Genomic DNA, 10,467 nt, shown 5'->3' on the forward strand with positions numbered 1-10,467 from the left:
CGCCAATTAAGAATTCGCACCAGGGAACATTTGGCGAGCCTCAGGACACCTGAGGCCAAAACACCATTGGCAATTCACTGGAAATTAGAACATCAGCTACAAGATCAGGCTAATCTGAGGTTCATAGGTCTTATGAAAGCTAGTAGGAGCAAGAGAGGGGGGGTGATATTCAACTCCGACTCAGGTAGATGGAATATAAATTAATTTGCTTTTTAAGGTGTACAGAAAGGGGACTGAATACTGATCATGACATGCATGTGTTTTTATAAGTCTAAATGTAGTTACCTTTGATTGCTAGTACTGGCATGTGCCTGTAGAATAAGGCCAGAGTAATTCATTCATATCAGACTATCAAGGTGTGTATTTTTTCAGGTTGAACATACTTGTTGCATCATACTACCTTTTAATACCCAAATACATCAAGCTGCTTGCTCCACTTATGCCTCAGCTGTGCACTTCAACTATGTGAAGGTTAAGAGTAGTAGCCCTCAGGGTTTTGCCACCCATTTTTTCATGCATGTATTGAGCTATTATTGAGCCATTTCCTTGGCTGGATGTTGTAATATTGTGTCTATAATTCTGTGTGGGACTGACTATTGGTTGCCTTTTATTTTTGTTGTCGATGCACTTGTGGAAGTTATTTTTGGGATCCAACACGGAGAATGGCTCCGTGCTTCCTTGCTGTTTGGCTGGGATATGTTTAGTTGTTGCCAGGGTGACACGACATACGCGTCACATCGCCGCGTCTTCTCACGCTAATCACGTGATTCGTAATGCCTAAATACAACGCGACTACCGGTTCGCGCTTAGAGAATGTTTTCGCTGGGATCTGTCCCCTTTATTTGGTACGCCAATTTACGGGTGAGTCAATGAAGCGGTCCCGATGCATTTTTCTGTTCTATCTGGTGCAGCCTTAGTAGAATTTTGTTTGAAGTAGCCACAAACATGACATGCTTCCCTTATTGTAGGTGTTGAATTGTAAGAACTACTGCACGCAGAAATATGCAGAATTTGGTCTTGCCTCTACAGTAACGGTCTTGCATTAGCATTTTACTTGTTTCATGAGACAGGACTTCATTGTTCAACTACAGGTACGCCTCCATAATTGTTTAGTACACATTTTGTATGCAGTAGTCATGCTTTTGAAGAGAAACATTATTGTCTTTATTCATCCAATACACAGTTTCTGATCAGGATTTTTTCGCTGGGTAAGGATGCTTTTTTTCCCTTTTTGCTTGATATTTTCACCATTAGTGGACTTGATGGGTTTTATTGTGTTAGGGTTCATGCATGTGGGTACTCACTAACGGATGGTTTGATGTGAGACATAGTTGCATGAATATATGGGTGGCAATTCTGCTGGTGCTCTCTTTATTCTTCCTTTTCCTCTTTTTTTATTTAATTTTGTGGTTTTACAGTCCGTCACACAATTGGTATTTTGTTTTGGTAAACTACTTTACCCTCACATATCTAGTTACGCTTTTCTATTTTCTCACCTTAGTTTGTTCAAGGATTAGTCACTGATAATAGGACTTTGATGATTTGTACTGTTATACAAACCTCATGAGGAAACCCTTTTGTTTGATCCTCCCCTATGAGTAACCTACACTCATTATGAAACCCTTTCTCTGCCACATGGATTGTGGTATGTGTTTTTATAATTACTAGTATGTGTTGATTATGCATTTATATAATGTTTTGTGTCATTATATTTGTTTAATGGATACTATGCATGGATGATAATGCTTTTTAAACTGATTTATTTTCTGTATTTCTGCTTTTATAATGTATGCAGCCTTGAGAATGACCCATAGGTCGAAACACGTGTCGGCTGATCAAAGAATCAATACATCTATGTGTTTAATATATTAGTTCCTGTATTCATGGAAGTGTCCATATAGACAGAATATATTTAATTTGATCATGATTATGTTGAAGTGAGCGCGTGATCCCTACCAACCACCCTTAATTTGAAACATTATAACACACCACTTTGATTGTGCACCAAACCACAAACTCATACCAGTCAATCGAACAACAACATGTAGAAATCCCAAACTAGAGTGGTAACACCTTTGCCTAAATCCTAACAGTCCATGTTGACAATAGGGCCAACTCTAAAACCTAGAATGCCTCAAATTCATTATTCTAACATCTCTTAAATCACACGACCCCAGATCTATGTGGAACTCACTGTTCATTCTACCACATCCGAATACTTATCCATGAAATGTGCCACCAGTAAAACATCGTCGCCCATCACAGTCATCCTCCACATTACATTGACCTCAAGCCCGTACGTGCTACAAAACCATTGTTGCATTTCTTAAAATTGACATACATAGGTAAACCTTCTGCCAACAATACCAATATTGCATTCCCCATTGTCCCTCTGCTCGGCACTCCATGGGTAGACTGATTGCCTCACCCAATCTTTGCACAGTGATGCCACTCGATGCTGTCACCAGCATTATTCAAGCCATGGTTCAGATGAGCTATCACGAAACCTTTCAGAATAAACAGAGCTGCCGTAAAATGACACCATCGTCACTCGCTCCCCAACGTTTCAGCCGTTCTCTTCACAGAACGAATAACGATCCACTTCCAGGTCACGTTGAAAGCATGCACGAAGGTGATTTACTCTAAATTGGCATGCTTCCCATGACAACAGCTGCGCGAAACCTCGCACGGCTACACCGGTAAGAGGAATGTTAGGGACTTAACAGCCCACTGCATCGCCAACTCCCTGTGTCTTCTCGTGACATCCTCAGTTACAAAGCAGTCAGCTGATTCAGTGCGTTCAAAGCCATGCAAACAGGTCCCCTTCTCTAATCTCCTCCAGAATTCAAAGCACAACAAAGGGGCAATGTGCATTCTTCAAAATTATGTCGTTAACAACAACTTAGATGCAGCGCCATTTTAAACCATAAATTACAGTGTACTAAATGTCAAATTTGAATTAAATGTTAATAAAAAACAAGAAGGCAAATATATTCATACCTATTGGTTCATTGTTGAAGTACTGTTTTTAAATATTCCCAGCCATTTCATAGCCTCACTAGGTGTAGAGGTACTTTTTTCTCCATGCGGAAATACCAATGTTAGCAAGTTGAATCTGTTTAAGAAGGTTTTCACTCCCATTGATCTTGCCAGATCCTTTGGCTCTTTGAAGGACTTCCTGACCATCAAGACTTCTTTTGGATAGTTTGGGTATATAAAAAATCTGATTTTCCCACAAGTAAGCAGATTCCTTGGCTCTTGAACTTTTAAAATATCCTCCTTGGTTCTTGTGTTCATAAATGAGACCATGATTTGTCTGGCTTTAGGCCTCACTTTCTTTCCCACTCTGTAAATGTTGTCAATATCAGCAGGAGCAATTAGTTCATAGTTAAATGTGGTCTTTAGTATCTCAATCACCACTTGAACCAGATCATCCTCCGCCCTTTCCACACCTACAATCCTTAGATTCTTACTTCTGATTTTCAGATCCATTTCTATGTTTTTCTCTTTTCCTTTCTGAAAATCCTCCCTCAAATTTATGTACGCTCTGTAACTCCCAGAAATACCTTAGGGCATTGAAGCTGAGCCATTCTCCAAGATTGAGACTCTGCTTCTATCTGGGTGATTTTAAGGGACAAGTCTTCCATGGATGATTTCACATCTCCTAAATCCTGAGCCACTTTCCCTAGGTCCTGGGCCACCTTCATTAGCAAAGAATAAATGCCCTGAGGGCTAGGGACTTCACCCATCTCTGATTTAGGCTTGGGCTTCTTAGGGATTGGATTATCAGTGATGTCAATCTTTTCCTTAGAGTTCATTATTTCCATTCATCAATATAGGGAGAGTGCCAGGAGCTGCAGGTTTATGCTGCTGCCTCTGCTGCCTGCATTCCGGAATCCCGTACTCACAGTTTGCAGATGTATTTAAATGTGTGTTTTTTACTTCCTCGCTCTATAATTTCACCATTGTCTGGTACCAGGCACGCCTTACAATGTTGCTGCATACAATTGCTTGCTTGCTTTGATCAGTTTCACTTTTGGTCCGCTGATTCTTCCGTTGCAGGCTTTGTTTGTAATTTTGAGGTGGCCTGGGTACCGGGACTCACCGCAGACACACAGGAACACAGGAAACACTGAAACACTCCATACACTCCCCGTGACGCTGTAGGTCGGAAGAGGGGTTTTTGAGGAAATGACTACTGGAATGGTGGTAGAGAGGGACAACAGACTGTCAGCTCTTAGGATACACTGGATACACTGAAACACTCCACATACTCACTTTGGTAACCAAACTTGACCATCAGGGTACCCTTGGTAGTCCACAATCAATATAAACAAGAATGGGAACGAAGGGTGTCAGATTACTAAGGTGGACTGTGCTGAACAAGTGAGGGGGTGGAAATTAATAATATTTGCCTGGTACGTGCCCAAGGCCTGTTTCCCACTTTGGAGGGTATTAAGTTGACAGTACCATAGAAGGTTGTGACACCCCAGGTTAACTGTAACCCCATTGTTAATGTTATTGGCCATTTGACAGATAGGACGCCCCCTGATAAAAAATAAAGGTATCAGAAGGGTGGGTAATGGCGAGAGTACCCCTGAACAAGTACATATGAATACGAGGAAAAGGCCAATGAGGGGTGATTGTCCATCTGTGACCATGCATGCTGTACCTAGAGTCCCCCAGGAGCCTTTGAAAGTCAAACTGTGATCATTAATAAATGTATTCACTGCTTTAGGCACGCGAAGGGGTGAAAATGCATGATCAGGGAGGACTTTGTAAGATGTTTACATATAAGAATGGCTGGTGATCTGTCAGATTGTATTCTGAATTTCTTTGACAATGGGCAACTGGTGGAGGGGCCTTCTGGCCCTTGAACTTCAAACTTATCCTCTGCAGGGTACCTCAATTAGTTTAAGAGCATATCCCCGTCACAAGAGGGGAATGGGTGAATGGGCCCCAAGAGGGAATCTCCATGTGTAGAATTGTGAGTGCCCATGAAGCTGTTCTTTGATTTGAGCAGGGATCAGAAGCCATTTAATTGGAATTATCTTGATGAGGTTGACTGACATATATTGGGTGATTGAGTTATTAAACCGGGCACATCCTGTAGGATGCTCTCCAGGAATATTGCAGGAATCTCTAAACATCTACTATTTCCTGAGCGGGGAGGTTTTATTTGACGGTTACAACTCATTTTCTTTCAGGAAACCTGGGCAAGAGAGCAGGTACTGTTGCAAGGATTTCAGTCCTATCAGGTATTAGCATCCAAGGATGCACCCTAGGGACGTCTTCTCATCTGGGTTGATTCACTATTGAATTGGCATGTGGAGTCTAGGCCAACTGATTCGGATGATCTCCAGCATGTGGTAGAATCTACCCCTGATGGCAATTATTATTTTTATTTCAACGTATATAATAGGTCAAACGAAATGTCTTTTATTAATTAAGCAATATGACCCGAGCAGCGGGGGCTTTACCAACTCAGGTAATGCCCCGGGGCCCATAGTTATAGGCCCGAGTGAAGTGAGGGCCTTAACGAAGGCTCCGAGGCATTACCTGAGTCGGTAATGCCCCCACCGCGAGGGTCATATTGCTATTAGTACCCCGGCCTGCCTTATGTGCATGACCGGGGCACTAAAAGAATTTTGTTCTGTCCCGAAACGCTGCAACGTTTCGGCACAGAAAAAAATAAAATAAACGACCAAGAAAATGGCCACCATGGAAAGGGAAATCGGAGTCCATTTTCACTTTCCATGGCGGCCATCAGGAGCGGACGCGCTGGGAACACAAGTGTTCCCAGCGCGCCCTCTCCCGAAAAAGGATCAAAAAGAAGGTGAGTGGGATTGGGAGGGCAGTAGTGGGGAGAGGATAAAAAGAAAGTTTAAAAAATCATTAAATAAAAGTACCTGCGTCCCCGGCGAGGGACGAGGGAAGCCTCCAGGTGTGTGGAGATGCGTAGAGGGAATAAAAAAAAAAGCCTTACTGAGTCCCCGGCGGGGGGCGAAGGCAGCCTCTCAACCGCGGGGAGGCTCAGAGCGGGGATGGCCCCGCTTCTAGCCTCCTCATTGGCTGAGGGGCTGCCACGCCCCCCGCCGAGGACAAGGTGGCTGGAATCCCGGCCGAGAATCAAAGGCTTCTCGGCCAGTTAAGGACCCGGCGAGAGCCAATCAGAATGCGTGTTGCATTCTGCTTGACTCTCGCCGGGTACTAATAAGATCTACGGCATGGCTAACTGTTATAATGGTCCAAGTAACACTCATGTCATTGTAACAGGTGATCTTAATTTTCATATCAAAACCCTGCTGGACCTTGGCTGAATCTGGGACGATCAGGTTGTGACCTGGGATATTTGATTGCTGCCTGCCCAAAAAGGGTACATAGATTTGCTATTGAAACAGCACACATTTTGTATCCTCTTGACTTGAGAACTTGTAATGGGCGGTTTAATAATGATCAGCCAGCTGGTAAGACCTTTATTGGCCTTAGTGGCTCTACCTTGATTGATTACGTTCACATTTCTGTAAGTGATTGGAAGAATGCGATTAGCTTTGCGATGTTAGATAAATGTGATAATGTCCAAATGCCTCTACCCTTTACCTTTTGTCTATATATTAGTTTGTCTCAACTCAGCTTTGCTGCTCCTTTACCACAATCATTAAATGTGGACGGACATGCACGAAAGGTAGTTAAGTGGGTTAATTTAATGGAACAAGACACCAAACCTGGCCTTTATCGGGCCATTTTTCCCCATATTGAAAGAATGTGTTTGGTTGATATGCAAGGCTATATGATTCTTGATGAGTTTCGCAACATGGTTGCAACCATCTTTCCCCATGTTACCTATACCAGTCGTTTGGTTAAAAAGCATATAATTGCCAAGGTCGGATGGAATGATGAAGATTGTAAAAATGCCAAACACATACTAGTCGATAGTTTAAATTCAGGCCTGCCAGTGAACAAGGTGATTCTGTGCAAAAATAGAGTGTTTGTATAAAAGAGTAATGAAACGTAACGCGTTTCTGGGTCATAAGCGCAAGTGCCTTGAAGAAGTCTATGATAGAGGGGATAGCGCCATCTTTTGGAAATTGGGCTCTGGCTTGGAAGTCAAAGGGGACAGGGTGATTCAGTGTAGTATTACTGCAGATGCTTGGCAAAATCACTTTTTTGGGTTTATATGGTGGGGATGAGGATTGAGGTAGTCCGAATGATATATATGCGTATAGCCCCAGAGAAGGGGATAGGCTCACTGTTGGGTTGGACAATGTTCTCTTGGCCATTAAATCCCAGAACGGGGAGGCTTGTGGTCCCGATCGGGTGCCAATTGATTTGTCTAAAGTTGAATTGGCCATTTGGGCTCCTGTACTGTTGAAGATGTTTAGAGCATGTATTAATTTGAATATTGTACCAGAGCTGTGCTGTCATGCCGAGATTGTGTATAAAAAGGGAGGGATAGAGCACACCGCAAACTAGCGGCCAATATCACTTTTGGATAGTCTGTTAAGGTCATCCTAAAACACGTCCAGTCATGGGTGGAAGAAAATAATATCTTCATTACCCTTCAGGCAGGATTTCAAAAGGGGAAGGGCACAGTCGACAAAAGTTTCTGCTTATTTATGCTTATAGAGAAGTATACAGTTCAGCGTAAAGTTAAATTATATGCCGTCATTGTCGATCTTAAAACGGCATTTGACAGGGTTCCACAAGACCTGTTGTGGTGGGTATTAGCCAAAAGGAACATGCTGCATTGCCTTATGGCCTGATACAATCACTTTATAACAACAACAAGGTAGTTGTTTGCTTTGGACTCGCAGGTGAGGTCACACCCCAATTTAATGTTGATAAGAGTGTGAGACAAGGGTGTGTCCTTGCCCCCCCATTTTGTTTTGTATTTTTTATAGAGGAGGTAATTTTGGCTTTACTTAATGATTGCCAGGGTTCCCTGAGGATGGGCCCGGGGAAATATCCTGCGCTCTTCTTCACGGATGACGCAATTTTATTATCTACTTCAAAGCGATAGAGAGTTACACTGGCGTCATTCACGTAGAAGTGTGGAGAGTTGAAGTTGCTCTAAAATACTTAAATATAGACAAAACCAAAACAATGGTCTTTAAGCCAAGATTCGCAAAACAACAATTGATTGATATAAGGGTAGGAAATTGTAGACTAGAAGAGGTCAAGCATTATGATTATTTGGGGACCCGCTTCCATGAGAACAGGTTTTGGACAGCACACCTTGAAAAATTGTGTGCCACTTTGGTAAAACATTATGGCGCGGTGCAGGGTTTCCATAACCGACATAGAAAGGGGACAATTAGGTCTTCAGTAGAGCTGTATGAGAGGCAAGCCGTAACTTCAGGCCTTTTTGAGGCAGAGCTTTGGTAAATGTGAACTAGACCATGTTGGACAGAGCAGAAAAAAGATTTCTTAAGGACATCGTTATGCTATCCCGGGGAACTATGAATATGGTAATTCATTTAGAAGTGGACCCATGTCCCATAGGATATATGGCCCATATGAAGCCTGTGTTATTCTGGTTACGGTTATGGCATATCGCCTATTTTGATAGTGTATTTAAACACTTGAACCCACTAGTTGAGTCTGGAAGGGAGAAAGTGCTTGCCATGGGCGGCACATATTAAGACTTCCCTATGTGATTTAGGGGAACGCGATTTCTGGGAGCGACCAGCGCATATTACCAAAGTTATTGCTGATCTCATGAAGAGGCATTTCATGGAGCCATTTTAATTTTATCTATTTAATTGGTTATTTATAACGCGCTTAATACCCAGAGGTTTCTATCGGGGAACAGATGTATGGTGGTAGAATGCCAACTTCTGAAATTGGGTCAAGGTTACTTGTTTGAATAAGCAGGATTTGGGGTATGAGAGTTACTTAGATTATATCAACCATCACTTTGCTCGCATGTTATACATCAACTTCAGGATGGGTACTCTTTGGCTTGCTTCTTTTACTAAATTGTGGGATGTCGATGGCTTGGGAATGTGTCCACTATGCCGGATTATTGAAGAGACTATTGCCCACTTCATATTTTTTCGCCCGAGCTTGAGAGCCTTACGAGGTCTCTACTTGACACCCATCTTAAGATCTTTCAGTATTTGTACATTTACTAAGGATTTGAATATTGTCCTTTGTGTCGCTAAATGTATTCACTGTGCCTGGCTGCCAGGACCAAAGAAGCGGTGAGAGGGGAGCTTATAACCTTGAGTTATTTGCTAAGGGTAGGTCAATGTTTCGAACGTTTGCACTAATGAGGCTGTTAGTTTTGTTCCACCACCTTTCTCTGTTTTTCTTTGCATTAGCCTTCTAATGTATGGCCTCCTGTTTTTGCTTGGAATCCTTGTACTAGGGGGGCTGTGAGTGGGTTCCTCTCCCCCCTTGTGTGGTCCGATTGGATGTTTATTTTGATATGTGCCCTTTTTCTTTCTTGTAATTGGTATTATAATGTATGGTAATTTGTTTTTAAATTGTTGATGGCTTTGTATACTCTGGCTAAATCCAATGGCTTGATGACTAAAGATGTTTTTTATGTGTATTTATGATTATTTAGCACACTTTTTTTGATTTATTGGTTTGCTGACCACATTTCTTTAATGTGTATATATGATAATAACTACGCCATGTTAACTCTTAATCATTGATTATTTTGTAGTTTTCTTGATTGAATTGATGATCCATCGACTGAAAATATTGTTATGTGTACATATGATCATAATCACGCTAAGTATTTTTTTGGAAAACCTCATAATAGTCAATGATCTTAGATGCCATTTTTAAAAGGGTCATTGGGCCCTGCCAGCAAACTTGTGGAGATTCCTGGGGTGCTTTGGAGACTGAGCCCATCTTCGGCCATTGCTGGGCTCCTCTGGGAATAATCTGCATACATACTACCCTTTTCCAACCACTTCCCTGAGTTGCAGTTGCCTCCTTAGGTTTACAGATACAAGTAGGAATAACGCAGATTGGGAAAACAGCTAAGCTTGCTAACACAAGACGTCAATGTCCACACCTGCAAGCATGCATCGCCTTCAAAACCAGCGGCATCCCATGCAAATGTATCATCACTTTGTAATAATTGTTCCATGTAACAATCTAATATATTCCTGAAATCCCTACTAATGTGGTGCTTCCCTAAACCTTGGTGTGCACTTAATAAATGACTGAAATAAAATAAATAAAATAAAACATTTACTTCTTTCTGTGTGTGCACTAATTTTACAATAGCGTGAAATCCCTTCATTAAATGTTCTTTTTTCATTCCCATCCCTCCCTATTCATTACTAACAAAGGCAACCTGTTCAATGCAAAACATAGAAGAAACAACTTAATATTCTATTTTTCCTTTAAGAAAATATGTTAGTGTTCACCAGTTTTGCAGCCCACCACATGACTAACCCATTCCTACTTTATCATTCTGGTGATGAGGCCACCAGAACTAAATGGACA

Source organism: Ambystoma mexicanum, chromosome 8 (genome assembly GCF_040938575.1).
Source record: "Ambystoma mexicanum isolate Mex_15411 chromosome 8, UKY_AmexF1_1, whole genome shotgun sequence".
Lineage (NCBI taxonomy): Eukaryota > Metazoa > Chordata > Amphibia > Caudata > Ambystomatidae > Ambystoma > Ambystoma mexicanum.